Source organism: Neovison vison, chromosome 1, assembly GCF_020171115.1.
Source record: "Neovison vison isolate M4711 chromosome 1, ASM_NN_V1, whole genome shotgun sequence".
NCBI classification, from domain to species: domain Eukaryota; kingdom Metazoa; phylum Chordata; class Mammalia; order Carnivora; family Mustelidae; genus Neogale; species Neogale vison.
This window is the reverse complement of record NC_058091.1, coordinates 77908659-77924587: the sequence shown is the minus strand read 5'-3', so window position 1 is coordinate 77924587 and position 15929 is coordinate 77908659. Positions and strand designations below refer to the sequence as shown.

The window sequence follows — 15929 nt, the reverse complement described above, 5'->3', positions numbered from 1 at the left end:
TGTAACGACAGCAGTTTATGCTTTATCTAAAAAAATCTCAAATTATCTTACAAAAAAATTGTTGGGGAGACTGGGTGGCTCAGCGGTTAAGCATCTGCCTTCAGCTCAGGTCATGATCCCAGGGTCCTGGGATCAAGCCTCACATTGGGCTCTCTGCTCAGAGGGGAGCCTGCTTCTCCCTCTTCCAATCCCCATGCTTGTGTTCCCTCTCTCACTGTGTCTCTCTTTGTCAAATAAATAAAAATCTTTAGAAAAGAAAAAGATTGTTAAAGGTTTACATTATTTGTTAACTTCTTTCAGATATTTTTATCATAAGGCCATAATGTAATTAAGAATATTTAAAGATTTTTAAATTTCAATTTTAACATTCAATACTAATTATCTTCCAGTCTTGGTACATTTATAAGATTATATTTTTATAATCCTATTGCAAATTTTTAAAAAACTGGCATTTTTTCTTATGCAAAGTGACCCATGAAGTAGTTTTTGGCTAGGTGAACTTTAGGTATGAAACATAAGTTTCCAGTTTTCCAAATGGGTACATTCTAATTTTGCTCCATCCTGTGGTAATTATTGATTTGAGAAATGAGAGAACAAAGGAAAAACATACTCAATCCATTAAAATACATTGCTTTAAATATTAGCAATGTTCAAATGTAGATTTCTGTTTTACCAAGAATAATATGTGCTTACTATTGTAAATTCTTCACCAAAAATCTCAGATTCTTACTCTCATCTTTTTTGTCAATTATACCTCGTTACATTATAATGAGTTATTGTACATGTTATTTCCAGACCAGGTAATGTTTGCCACTTAAAATACTCAGTTTTAAACTTAAAATTTTTTTAAAGATTTTATTTATTTATTTGACAGACAGAGATCACAAGTAGGCAGAGAGGCAGGCAGAGAGAGAGGAGGAAGTAGGTTCCCCACTGAGCAGAGAGCCGGATGCGGGGGCTCTATCCCAGGACTCTGAAATCATGACCTGAGCTGAAGGCAGAGGCTTTGACCCACTGAGCCACCCAGGTGCCCAAACTTTAAAATTTTTACAGTGTTTTTGAGGCAATATACATTGCAGTGAAAAATCAAGAAATTTCAGAATTGTATTAAGAAGAAAATAGGCTCTCTATATATTTCCACCATGAACTATAAAATCCTTTGCACATATGTAGCTTTAAAAAACCAAAACTGATGTAACAGATACCATATCTCTCACTTAATATATCATCTCATATATGTTTCCTAGGCAACAAATTATATATTTAATGGCTGCATCGTGTTCTGTTACATTTTTAACTAATCTTGGTAAATATGCAGAATGTCTCCAAGTTCGGTTTTATTAACAGTGTCATAGTAAATAACTTTGTTCATAATTTTTACACACTTCACATACCTCTTTGATTAATTCCTTTGAATCAATTTCTTGACATAGAATTGGTAGGTCATAACATATTCACTTTTTAAAGACTTCTGATACATTCTGCATAATTTCTTTCAGAGGGCCTATAAGATTTATACTCAAAATAACATTTTTGCTAATATACAAATAATGTTTGAAAAATTTAGAATTTAGAAATCAGTGGGAAAAGATAGCTCATATTTGTATTTCTTTGATCAGATATCTTTGACTATTTTTAGTTAGTTAATATGTTTATTGGTTATCTTGGTTTAGTTTTTCTGAGTTACTTTTTTATATTCTTTGCCTACCTTTAATCCTTTTTTATTTTGAAGCTTTTTATTGATAAGTATATTAACTCCTTGTATGTTTGTTACACTTCAATTTTTATTTTATTTTTTGTTAAGATTTTATTTATTTATTTGACAGAGAGATACACATCGAGAGAGGGAACACAAGCAGGGAGAGGGAGAAACAGGCTTCCCGCTGAGCAGGGAGCCCAACTCAGGGCTTGATTCCAGGATACTGGGATCATGACCTGAACCGAAAGCAGATGGTTTCTGCTTTCTAAGCCACCCAGGTGCTTGCATTTTTTAAAATTAATTATTTTTATTAACATATAATGTATTATTTGCCCCAGGGGTACAGGTCCGTGAATCATCATACTTACACACTTCATTGCACTCACCATGGCACATACCCTCCCCAATGTCCATCCTACAGCAACCCTATCCCTATGACCACCGCCCCTACCCACAACCCTCAGTTTGTTTTGTGAGATTAAGAGTCTCTTACGGTTTGTGTCCCTCCTGATCCCATCTTGTTTCATTTATTTCACCTACTTTTTTTGGTAGGACTTATAATTTTTTTAATTTAAATTTTAATCCTTTGGAAATTATTTTAGTAGTCATTGAATCAGGGGATCTACCTTTATTATTTTACTATTCATTTTATTTTATTTTTAATGGTTAGTCCTGTCTTGAATCCATTTGTTCTATAACTGATTCCTTCTCCACTGATTGAATCTGATCCCATGCCTCCTCATACTTGTACCTCCTGGAGCCCACATTCCTCATAGCTGTGCCGACTATCCTGTAGCCCCAAGCTTTCCACTCATACGCTTTTTTGGCCACTGTTCTTGCACATGACTGCGGGCTCTTTGATTGCCTCTCTGAGCTGCCTTGATCCACATATGTCACTCACCACGCACCCCAGAAGGAAAAAGAATTCCACTCCCTATATCGTAATTGCTAGCTCTTCTAAAATTTCCATATTACCAGTTTTGGAACATAGACTTTTTTTTTAGCCTTGCAAAACAGATAATTTTCTAATGCTTCAAAGCTCTGTTTTCATCTTTTGTCTACTCATTTTTTTCTTGAAGTTTTATTATGCTTTGTGCTGTCTCTCCTTGACCTGATCTTTGCTTTTTGTTCTTCAAAACCATTCGCTCATGCTCTCTGGAACACCTGTTCAATCACAGTAAACTTCTCTTTACTTCCACTTTTTTCTCTAGCTGTGAAACTTGGTATCTCCCTTCCTCTGAGCTCTTTCTATTGGAGACTGTTTAGTATTTCACAGTTCACAAATCTCAAGGCAGAGGTGGGTCACATGCCCTCCATATATCTATATCCCACCTCTAAATCATTATTTCTCCACTCTCTTTGACTCACCCCAATTTCTCTGAGCCATCTGGCTGTAATGCCCTCTATCATTACTCACTCCTATCATCTACTTACTACTTGAACAAAACCTTCCTTCACTGAACATTCTAGTGACTGGTGTCCAGTCAACTTTTCCCAGCCTTCTTCTGTTCTCATTCTGGGTGGCTTCATATCTACATCTAACTTGACCTCTCAGTTTTTGATCTCTACAACTCAAGCAGTAATCTTTACTATTTCTCACCCAACCATTTCTGTGGCCACACCCTGGACTTTTTAATTATATGAAATTATTCCTTCCTACCACTTCAAATTCAGAAACTCTCTAGGCATAGCACTCTCTATTTTTTTTTTTTTTAACACCAGTCCAAAGATTCAGATGTATACTTGTCCAGTGGGTTCATTAGGGTGGCTGATTCTTTGACTCATCTATTTTCACTCTCCATACTCTTACTGCCTGGAGTAAGATGTTTCAGAATGGATTCCATGTTTCCATCAGCACAAGTCTGTGAAGAACCTAAGAACTCTGTGTGGTTCTGGCTCGTCCCTTACCAGCTTCTCCCCTACAACTATAGCACCTTCACACCCTCATCTGTTTTGAGTCCTTCACGACTTAATGTCCCCATATCATCATGTTTATGCAAATTACTGGAGGGATCCACATACTCCCAAAGAACATGAGCAACTTTCCTGGCTTTTCTGGGCCTGAGAGGTTTCCCAGGATGCTATCTATATAGAGTACATCCTTGACTTAAAGAGTCTACACGTTTGAAAATTTTGAAATCCCTTAGTTTCTTTTTATATATCTCCTGTCTTCATCTTCATGCCCTGCTTAGTGACAAAAGAGCTATCAAGAGCCCCTGGCCTAAATTCTCAAATTCAGATTCAAAGAGAAAAAAGTATTTTTACCTAGTAGCTTTTGTACCAGTCCTAAGATGGACAAACTTGCATCATGAACCCACTCTGTAAGCATTTGCTGGGTTGGAAAAATGTAATAAGCTTTTTGGAGCAGGTTTGAGTCACATACCACTTCTGAACTAATCACTGTGGCTAGGTGCATCTGGAGCTCAGATTTGTAAGATCTGAGTCTCAACTTTATTCTTGGAAACAATTGAATCACATGGAGTAAATATAGGAGGAAGCCTTCTCAAAGTGGAAATGGATGTTGAGAAGATGAAATTTTTACTATCCATTAAACTGGTGACACACAAGTTAAAACAGAAGCACAAATGGGTGCTGATTAAACTTGTAAGACTGTCTTGTGAATAAAGACTGTGAATGTTATTAGTGCATAGATTTTGTGACATTTACTTAGCATTTTTAATATCTTGATTCTTGGCTCTATTCTTTGTGGTTAGGTTACAAAAGAATTAAGCTTTGTATAAATAAGTTTTGTTTGTTGTAATCCCCTTTAGTCATCATTACTGGATTTTATTTTAAATTCTGTCTGTTAAAATAATATTTTGAGGATAAAAAATAAATAAGGGAATCCTTCTTTACAAAAATACTTTTGCAGCTAACATTTAAGAAGACATTAACAGAAAACAAGAAAACATGTTGACGCAGGATTTGGGAGATAGCAATAGAAATTATAACTAAACTAAAAAAGCTTGATTGTGAGACCAACTCAGATTTTAATTAGTCATGTGACCCTGAAGAAGTCTCTATCTTTTCAGATTTTTGTCAACTTGATTATACTAATATGAATAATAGGATTTAAGTTCTTCATCATAAAATCAGCACATAGCAAAAAGTACCTGAATTACTCTATTAGAGCCTATAATTCCATATTTTAATGCTACATGTGCCCATTCATTTTCAGGTTCATTTCTCTAGATGGTTATGGATGTCCTTCATTAAAGCTTTTAATGGCTGGCTCAGTTGGTGGAACATATGATTCTCAATCTTGGGGTCTTGAGTTAGATCCCCACATTAGGTGTAGAGATTACTTAAAAATGGAAGTAAATAAAGTGTGATTGTACTTAAAATAAAAAAAGCTTTTGGGTGCCTGGGTGCATTCAGGTCAGGTCATGATCCCAGGGTCCTGAAATGGAGCCCCAAGTCAGGCTCCCTGCTCAGCGGGGAACCTGCTTCTCCTCCTCCCACTACTGCTCCCCTGCTTGTGCTCTTTCTCTGTCAAATAAATAAATAAAATCTTTAAATAAAATAAAAATAGAAAAAGCTTTTAATGAATTTTGGAACTCATCACATGCATCTCTGATATGAATACTTAACTAAATTCAAATAAACAAGTATCTATTAAAAAGCACCTCTTGGATCAGTTACTTGTGGCTAGTGATATAGTACATACAAGGAAGAGTGAGACTCTTGTCTCTTGTACGTACACTTAGAAATATCTGTTTTGAGAAGGCGGGGTGAGATAATATACACAACTTTCCTGCAGGGCAGACAGTAGTAAAGACCACAAAAGAACTAAAGAACTAAAAAGTGCTGTGGGGTTTCAAAGAAGAGAAAGATAAACTTTGAGATTAATCGCAAAGACGTTATGGAACATACAGTAATGGGATGATCCTTGAAGGACTGGTGGAATTTTAATGAATAGGCAAGACATCCCTGATTGAGAAAACAGCATGAACAAAGTTACAAATACAGAGAAGAGTGGGACAGACTTATGTAGAATTATTTAGGGACTGGGAAAAGATAAGGGTGGAAAGATACATTAGAGTTGTAGTGATGAATCTTAAATGCTGGCATGAAGACTTTGGACTTAAATTTTTAGTTAATTTGCATTCTCACAAGTTTTTGAGTAGCGAGTCATACAATCAGTGCTGCATTCTGAGTCAAAAATAATTATTTTGACAGTTTCTTTAGATAAGGATAAATACAGGAGTGATGTACATTTTTTAAAAAAGAAACCCGATAGAGAAAAAATGGTTATTAGTAGAATTGGTTTAAAAAATACTAAAGGATTCTGTTTTATGACCAATTTAATATTAATTGATAGTCAAGTAGCTGTCCAACAAAAGTAGTATAGTTTTAAGTTGGATTAATAGCAGTGTCTTATCCAGAATAAAGAAAGTCGTAGCCCAGCTCTGTTCTGCTGTGGTCAAATTATTCTCCTTCTTTTCCACCAAAAAATTCCCAGAAATCTAGACGCATAACTCAAATTGCTCCATAGAAAAGGGCAGTTTCCCTGAAATTTTGTACTTACCTATTATACTTAATTCTACTTAATAATGTGTTTATTTTATTTTAATATATAAATACACTTTAATATATAGACTATCAAGTAAGACTCCTTTGTTATGCAAAATTTATCATGGGGTTGTGAGTACTTTCTGACACACAGTCAAATACTTCCAAGAATAGAGGTTTCCTAGTTTCAGAAGTGCACAGCCTTAGCAATGTGTGGACCCCACAAACTCTTAATAGACTAACAATTCATAGGATCACAATGCAGATTTCCATTAATTAGGGTTTGTGTTGCATGGGTTAACCTAGACAGTCGTATTACTGCTAATGTTAAAGTCTTTGGCGATATGGTTGCATAATCATATATGTGAACTTGTTATAGAAAAATCCTGAAAGCATTGTTATATTTGAAAATGGAGGGCTGTATGTCCAGCTCCTGAGGTAGTGAGGTAAGAGGTTGAGCGACTTTGAGATACCGGTGCACAATTTTGAGATACTAGCTTTGTTGTGACATTTGTGGTCTTTTGTGTTTTGTTTGGTCATGTTCCTATCTTTAAAATTAGTGCTTTGAGAAACACAGGTTGAGGAAATAAAGTTTTGTGAATTACTATTTAGGAAATTTTAAAATTAGAATAACTTTTCCTTGCTTTTTATTTGGTCTTTAGCTAGTTAATTTCTTTTATACTCTCTTCTCTATTTCAGTTACACCAAGATTTCTGTGAAAAAATTTTAAAATGTATTTATTTACTGAGAGAGGGAGAGAGTGCAGACATATGAGTTGGAGGAGGAGTGGAGGGAGATGGAAAGAAAGGAAGAGAGTGAATCTCCAGCAGACTCCCTGCTGAGCATGGAGCCCAACACTGGGCTCAGTCTCAGAACCCTGAGATCATGACCTAAGCCATAATCAAGAGTTGAACACTTACGCAACTGAGCCACCCAGGCATTCCTCTGCGAAAGCCATTTTAAGAGTTACTAATCTGAATGGCAAGTTTTCTTCCCAGAGACTAGCTCCAGACCAGCTTTTAGTGATTTGGTTGCCAGACCATGTAGTTCCCTTGACTTTAATTACAATAGAATGGGCACAAACAATCTGGTTATTTTAGCCATAATACTGAATGGACTGCATCAATTAAGAGATATCTGCTTATTTACCCTCAATGATTCATCATAGTTTATGGAGAAGAGGACCAGACCCAAAGTCAGGAGATTATTTTTGTTTCTTAGTAAATTGTTTAATTAAGAGGTTAAAAATGCCCACTCCTCATATATTTTACCATTTAGCTTCAGTGCACAGTTTTCTTATCATTAAACTGTAGTATAAATTCATTCTTAATGTTAAGGAATATGCTAGGCACTGAGGAAACCAGGTTGAACAGAATAAGGCTCTAGCCTTTGAACAACATGAGGTTAATGTTAAGTAGGGAAATAACTGTGAAACAGTATGACCAATGCCATCATGGCTGTATCAGGAATAAAGATGCTCAGAAGTGGTTATGAGTAATTCTAAAATCAGAGACAGTTTCTCAGAGGAGGTGATGTTATTGTTACATCTTGACATTTAACCAGTAGTTTGCCAGGCAAAGGGGAATGTGTCCTGGGAAGAAAAAAGAGACTTAAAATGTGTGATGTTGTTTAGGGAACTATAATTAAATCGCATCGTGGACTGAGCAGATGTGACTGGAAGTTTGATGGGAAGTAGATTCAGAAGTGCCTTTCATATTCTGCTAAATAGCTTGGACTTAACTGATGGTTTTAAATGAGCACAGCAGCAGAATCCTATTTGTATCTATGGTGTACTGGCTACAAGATCATGTCTCTTGGAGCACCTACCTTTTCCTCACGATAGAGATCTAAGGGAGTGTAAAGAAGATTGGGTGAGGCTATACTCATGCACTGATGTGTAAGTTTTTAGATTGATTAGGCCTTTGTCCTAAGAGGTAGGTTGGCTGTAGATGGAAAAATATGACAATTTAGATTTGTTGAGTGCAGAAGGAAATATTGAAATTGAAGATGTAAATGTGGGTTTAACTATTGATTAGAATTGAAAGTCTTTCCTAGAAACTGCTGTACTTAGAGTTATGTGTTGAAATATCTTAGGAGCAGGCTTGGAAAATTCTTATGTTTTTCCTATTTTTTAGTCTGTTAACAGGCGATATCTAAATAGCAAAATTCTTTGAAATTATGAAAGCTTTGAAAGCCATATTTTAAATGTGATTGAAAAAAGAATGACCTCCTTTATGCGTGTGTGCGCTTTTTTAAATAGACTTTTTTGGCCACAGATTTTGGCTCTGATGCGTTAGTTTTCTGTCAGTTTCTCTAAAGATCCAGGGATAGAGTTTAAATTAAGGATACATTCCAGAGTACCCTTCAGGGGAGGAACTAGCTGTGCTCTGATTTTTCTTTAGCGACAGTCGGAGAGCATTCTGAGAAATGTGTACGGATTATGTAATTAGTCACTTAGGGCCCTTGGCCTCCTGTTAACCTGGCCCTCTTGAGAAGCCATGCTCTGGGAGCAGCTGGGTCAGACTCAGTGCTGCTGTTGCCTAGCAGTCCCTGAGGAGCAGTCATAAGGGGTTGTTGCCAGGCAACCAGGGGGCCATGGTGGTGGATCATCCCCCACGGAGTTTTACAGTAGTGGGCCCGCCCCTATGGACAAAGCAGTACAGTCTGGCAGGGGTCCAAGTCTCCCTGAGAGGCACAAGGGTTGTTAGCAGTAAGTATTTGACCTTAGAATCAAAGATGATAACTTATGTTCTATGAACATGCAAGCAATTTATGGAATTATTGATGTAAATTTAATTAAACATGAACTTGGAGCAAGTCAGGTAGCTGTCGCAGCTAGAGTTCCCATTTCAAATACTTCCTTCCCAGTTTTTTTCTCCTTCAGGCTTAGTTGCAAGGGGAGGTTTCTGGGTAATAGAAAAGTAATTTTTCTTTATGCCTCATGGAATATGTAACTTTCCCTATTAACATTATTTAGCCAAAGTAAATATGCACATTTGAGAGAAATCAGCAAGCTAACTCTGGTCTGGTCAAGTCAGAAGATAATTCACCAGGCCCACATCTTGTTTTATTTTTACTATTTCATTCAGTGCATAAATGACTCTTTAGGAGAGTTGATAAAATGTCAGAACTCATCAGCTTTCAGAAGAAGGCTGAGTTCTGCTTTTAGGTTTTAAAGTTGCCTTTGTTGAGCACTGGCTTCTCCTGAAGATCCAAGCACATATTTTGGAGGCCAAAATTGAGCTCTTTAAATATCTTGGAATAGCACACAGTTGCATCAAAAGCTAAAGTATGAAGCAGAGGAACATGCGACTGTCACATTTGAGAAATAATTAACACTGACCAGCTAGAGACAAATGATATGAATGAACCTTATTTTCCTTCATCCCACTTAGTTTTCATCTAGTACTCCTGGCCTTGGGCTGTCACTGTTTGCCTGCTGCTGTGGGGACAGAGGAAGCTTTTTTGTTGCATTAGTGTCTAAATTCTTTGAAGGAACTATTTTCTTTAAAAATAACAAGTTAAAAGCTTAAAAATTCCTCTCAAGAATTTCACACAGATTTTTGTTTTACACACATAATGCACACTCACTAATGTCTCTAAGCCATTCAGTTAGAGGACTACTTGGATATTTAAAAATTTTAATGTTTTCTAAGATGTATTATTTATAGCTACTTACTATTTATAAGTGATCATTTTGCTCTTTTTATTGTATATATCATTGATAGGAGTATTCTATTTATATAATGTTAGAGAAGAGTAGTAATAAATCTAAAACATTAAGCACAGTATGTACTGAGCTTTATTCTTTTTGACTTCAATGAAGTACCCATGTCATTTAAACCTCCCAGTAACTGTATATGATGGGTACTATTATTAAGATTATTTTACATGTGGGAAAGTGTAGGCCTGCCTGAAAAGGTTAGGTAATGGGGCCAAATGTACACAGTGAAGATTTGTAATCAGAAAGTATGTCTTTAGAATCTGTGCTCTTGATCATTACAGAATACTTTAGGTTCCATGTTGTTTCATGAGGGCAACCTTGTGGGTATTCACAACAGACTTGTTTCAGGTTCTAATGATATGATGAGAGAATGCCAGAGAATGCAAACTAGGAAATCATTTTACATAACTAAAGTTTGCTTATTTTATGCTATGGGCCAGTAGTCCACAGAAGGGAGCCTTTTAATTATGCTTCTTTACATCCACCCAAATTCTGTGAACGTGTAAGATAAATTCAGGCACTTGGCATTGAAGTTGTTTCTCTTCAGTATGAGATGAGAGGTATATATATATGTATATATACATATATATGTATGTATTGGTGTATGAGATGTACAAGAATGGGAAGTGGTTAAAAGAAAAATTAAAGGAAATGAATAAGTGAATTGTTTTTGCATCAATTCTCAAAAAAATATCATATTTCCTACAGCTTCGAGGCAAAACAATGTGTTAAGGAACTACTGTTTATTTTATTTTATTTTGGAACTATTGTTTAGTCATAAGAGGAAAATAATATAGGGGAAAAGCCCCAAAAGAAAATATCCCAAGAATGTTGTGAAGCATCATGGTGCATAGTGGATCAATCAAAGGCTTTGAGTCAGATAGAACTGAATTTGAATCCTGTCTCTGTGGCTTATCAGCTGTGTGACCTTGGCAGGGAGGTATCTCCCCATTTCTAAGCTTTGAAAAAAGTCGTCTATGTGGTAGATTAATTATGATGAAATGGAATAAAATGTTAAGTATCTAGCAAGGCTTATCACACAGAACACGTGTTTATTAAATGTTAAAATCCCCTTGTCTCCTCTCCCTCCCCATAGCAGCACACTGACAATGGAGTAAAAAGAGAATTATCCTGGGGACCAAAATGGTTAAGGGAGTTTCATAGTGGGATTACGGGGGCAGAATTTGTCAACATTAAGACAAAATTGGTCAACTTTGCCAAACTCCTATATAAAAGCGTTGTACAGTGCAGGCAGTACATTTTTAATTAGAAAACTTCATTTTACTAAAAATATATGTATATAAAAAATAAAAAATTTAAAAAAGGAAAAAAAAGAAAACTTCATTTTACTTTGCCTATTAAAAATGTTTATGATATTGACTTGAATCTAAGAGGCCAGCTGGCTGTTTAACTATTTGTATTAACTGAATGGGAAACATGAATAAATGTCTGATTCTTAGTCATTTTCATCAGGTCCTATTAATTCATTCTTCAGCTACTGAGGCTTCATTCTAAGAATGTTTAATAATTTCAGATAAATTAGAAATATGATATGTAGGTAGCATTTGATTTTTCTCGTTTGTATATATTTCTTATCAACTACTCTAGCTATAACCCGTTTCTCTCCTGAAAGGGTTTGGGTTTCTTCTGCGGTATCTACCACATGATAGACAACAATGTTTGCTGACTGAATGAGGGGAACAGGTTATTTAGAATTCTATATATGTACAATAGCTACTAAAGCTTTTGAAATTATAGCAGTTGCCGAGGATTTCATTAGCAGGTTGGTTTAAAAACTGTTACAGAAATCAAGCATATAGGACATCTGGGTGGCTCGGTTAAGGGAATGCCTTTGGCTCAGGTCATGATCCTGGAGTCCCAGGATCCAGTCCTGCATCAGCATCAGGCTCCCTATTCAGTGGGGAGTCTGCTTCTCCCTCTGACCCTCCTACCTCTGGTACTCTCTCTTCCTCTCTCTCAAATAAATAAATAAATCTTTAAAAAAAGGAAATCACTCCTATCTAGTAGGAAAAATAAGTTGAGTTAGTAAGTAAGTTGAGTTAGTGAGAGGGAAACGTAAGAATAAGTAAATAAAGGAATTTGAATAAAATAATGCTAATTTTATTGTAAAGACTTTTATAAATGAATACATGAGTTTTCCATATTTTCACATTCAAGGTATAAATTTATCTTTTTAGAAATACATAGAGCAAGGGTGAACACAAAACATTTGCAAATCTTTAAAGTTATGATGTATCTTTTTCTCATGCAAGTAAAGATGCATGAATTTTCCATTCAGTAATCACTAATTGAGTATTTACAGTATGTCATGCTAAGTCCTGTGGATGGATGAATAAAACATTACCTCTCAAGATGTTCACAGGCTACTAGGGAAGATTGTCACACACAGTGCCGTAATGCAAAGCTGACCATGGTTAGCACATCAGAGTTTTGAACATAGTGATTTAGTGGCCGGGATTATGATTAGTGTCAAACTGGAGGAATTCCAGAGAGCTTTACAAAAGGAGCAGCGTTTGAGCTGGAATCCTTTAAGGATGGTCCAGAGTCTGCTAGTGAGAGCGAAGGTTGATATGCATTCTAGGCAGAAGAGCAGTGTGTTTTTTATATGGCCTATGTGCAGTTCTTTTGGCATCTGTTGTTAACCCAGTATGGCCAAGGGGTTCAAACCAGCACATCTTATCACATCTTGTGCAAAGTCTCATGCATGGAAGGTACTCAGTAAGTATTGGTTTTGAGTATCTGAAGGAATAAATGAACACACTTTTAGATCCTTCTAAATATGTGACAATAATTTCAAGAAAAATTGTACTTCATGGAAGCTTATTTTCTTTACCTGATTATATCTATGCAATTTAAAGGAGAATTTAAACTTCGTAAAACTCTGATTAACATTAATCTCACCAAATTTTAGGAAAATAGAGCTTGTGGTCTTTATTCCTATCACTCTGCCCTTCTTCTCTACTTTCTTTGGTTTGTTTATATGCATGAGTTTAAATATATTCCTCCCTCCTTTTTTTTTTTTTTTTAGTCTAAAAGAAAAGCATCCTTGAACTGAGGCTACCGTGCTGTTTATATATGAAGTGATGTTTGAGTTGATATTTTGTGTTTCCTCTTTAGAAGCAAAACAAACTCATCCTGATAGTTCATATTGAAAAGTGTCCACTAATGTCTAGAGTAATCATTTGGGTTTTAAGGAGATTGCATGAACATTTGTGCCACAAATGACAGCTTATTTTAGTTATGGTAGTTTCAGCCAATTAAAATTTGTCACTGTTTTGAGGCCCTTCTCCCTTTCTTTCCTCTTTAGATTCATCATGTCTTGGAAGTCCAAATATGTTAGATTATGATTCCTTTGGCATTTTTCTCCCTCTGGAAGCCAAAACAAAACTCTTTAGAACATCGCAGTCCCAAAGGGAAGCTGCAAGACTTAAAAGTGTGATCACAGCTACCTTTTCTAGGATCCCAGTCTGAATCTAGGGTTAACACACAAGAAGCACAGTTTTTATCCCTGCAGTTCTTCAGGGAGGGTAATAGCCGTATTGCACATTTGGTATTTTATTGTATGGGATCACCCTTGATTCCCAGAACAACCTAGAGAGATAAGCAGGATAAATATTTCCATCCCCAGGTGATAAGGAAGGCTCTGCCATTTACCTAAGAAGAAAGGAGAGATGACTCGTCAAAGTCAACAGGTGACAATGAATGAGCTGGAACTAGAACTAAGGTCACTGCTTCTGCCTCTTTATTACAATGTCCTTAGGGCATTCTTGTGCTCTGGGTTACTTGTAAGCTATGCGGAAATATGGAAAGCAAGGAAAGAGAAGTGTAGTGACATTATTTGATAACTGTCTTAAAAGATGGCTAGCATAGTGCTGTTGGCACTTGTGAGACAAGGTACTTTATTTCAGAATAATGATTCAGTATTTCCACTATGTATAATTCTTGGGATTCATACAAATGGAAAGTTCAGTGAGTGTCCCAACATGAATGATCTGTGGAATATGGACTGGAAGGGGCATGTGTCAAACCAGAGAGCCTAGTGAGAGATATCTTAACATGTCTAAGAACTGAGGGGTGGAGGAAGGTGTGGGTCTGTGGGAATGGAATTGGAAGAGTGAGCTGAGGATTTTTATGAGCCTGAAATAGACAGAACTTGGTGGTTTATGAAGGGGAAAGGAGAAAACAGCAGACAGCACTGGACTCCTTCCTACTCTGAATAACCCTCATCAGGTTAGACAGAACATACAAGCATAGGAATATTGATGTTACTGGCCCCACATTTGGTATAAAAAGGAACAGATAAATCTCTGTAACATGAAACATGGTGCGCTCATCTAGAACAACTAGGCATTTACCACGTGCTCAAATACATGAGAGGGGTGCCTGGTTTACTCAGTGATCAGTTGAAGCCACCTCCATCAGGAATCTATGTGGAAATGAAAATAACCAAGTTGTTTTCTGTATTATTAGTTGTAAAATAGGGACTTTTGATTTATAAGTACTGAAAAGGATATGAACAGGAAAACCAAACAAGTGGGTCAGGTGCTTATTCACAGCAAATTTTCAAGTTACCTCTTGATGTCAAGGCAATGCATGTAGGCCAAATCTTACTGAGGTTGTTTTCTCTTCTAGAATTCCAAATATTATGGGAAAAACAAGGTCCTTCCTCCTTGGCATTGGAATTTAAAGATGAACTGCTGTGGGGATTTATTGCTTTCAAAATCACACATTTGAGAAAAGTTGTCAGTCAACTCGTGAATCTATTTCCAATAGAAATTTGAAAAGCTGAAGAAAAATATGTATCTTGCTATATTGTTGATTTTTCTATTTAGTAAGAATGTGTGTGACTGCTCTTGTTAGACAGTCTTGGAAGCAAAACAGGAGAAAGATTACGCAGAATACAGTTGATGAGTTTGAACAGTGAACAAATGAGAAGAAACACACTCCTCATTTATAAGGGAGTATTGAGCTGCTTATGCAAGGAAATTTAACCTCTTCCTGCTATAAATCAGGAGAGTGTAAAAAAGAAATCAGGATGGGGAATGAAAAAAATAACAATGAACGTTGTTTTAAAATTGTGTGGCATTGTGGTGTTAAATTAGACAGTGTCATTGTGGTGTTAAATTAGACAGTGCTATTGCCCAAGGAGCCATTCGTTCTTTCCCAAAGTAGACGAGGAATGAGAGATATTAATCTTTTTTTTTTTTTAAGATTTTATTCATTTATTTGACAGACAGAAATCACAAGTAGGCGGAGAGGCAGGCAGAGAGAGAAAGGAGGAAGCAGGCTCCCCGCTGAGCAGAGAGCCCGATGCGGGGCCTGACCCCAGAACCCTGGGATCATGACCTGAGCCGAAGGCAGAGGCTTTAACCCACTGAACCACCCAGGCGCCCCGAGAGATGTTAATCTTAATAAATCTTTTCCCCCCTTTGTTTCTTTCAGGGATCACAGTATACTGAAAGGTACTCAATCAAGAGAAATCTGGGGGAAGCTGGGAACCATCAAGTTATTGAGGCCACACAGGGAGCAGAAGGACAGACGTAGGTAAGCTTTTGATCCATTGATCCCGCTATTGAGGATGTCCCTAAAAATGTCTTTGTTACTATAAACCCAGATGACAGCAAAGAAAAGCTACAGTGGTAGGTCTTTATTTTAGAAAACAAATCAATACAGTCTAATCAAAGCTTTCTATTGTCATTGTCAGAGTAATAGCAAACAATGCATGCGAGAATCCGAGATAGACATTTTCATCCTGTGTTTGCTAGAGACCAGTGTTCAGTACAGAGATGGAGCCTGCTTTGATATTTACATTCTTAGCTGGGCTTATTTAAATTGTTCTTAACAGAGGAAGTCAGCTTACCAAAATAATGTTTTAAATTTATAGCCTTGAAAACAGAAGAGAAAGTCATTCTATTACCTATTGGGTCAATTCTAATCTCCTCAGAGACCATAGTAAATGCAAGCAAATATTTC

The 15929-nt window shown here is 36.4% G+C and overlaps 1 protein-coding gene across 3 annotated transcripts in view; it reads left to right on the top strand.

Moving 5' to 3' along the window:
• The window catches only part of PKIB (cAMP-dependent protein kinase inhibitor beta), a 104060-nt gene that overhangs the window by 9153 nt on the left and 78978 nt on the right, over positions 1-15929 (top strand). For all 3 annotated transcript variants that reach the window (XM_044249667.1, XM_044249651.1, XM_044249660.1), the window contains one exon: positions 15399-15500. The gene's annotated coding sequence lies outside the window, so the exon portion shown is untranslated. Of the gene's footprint in view, positions 1-15398; positions 15501-15929 lie in introns of those variants that run through there.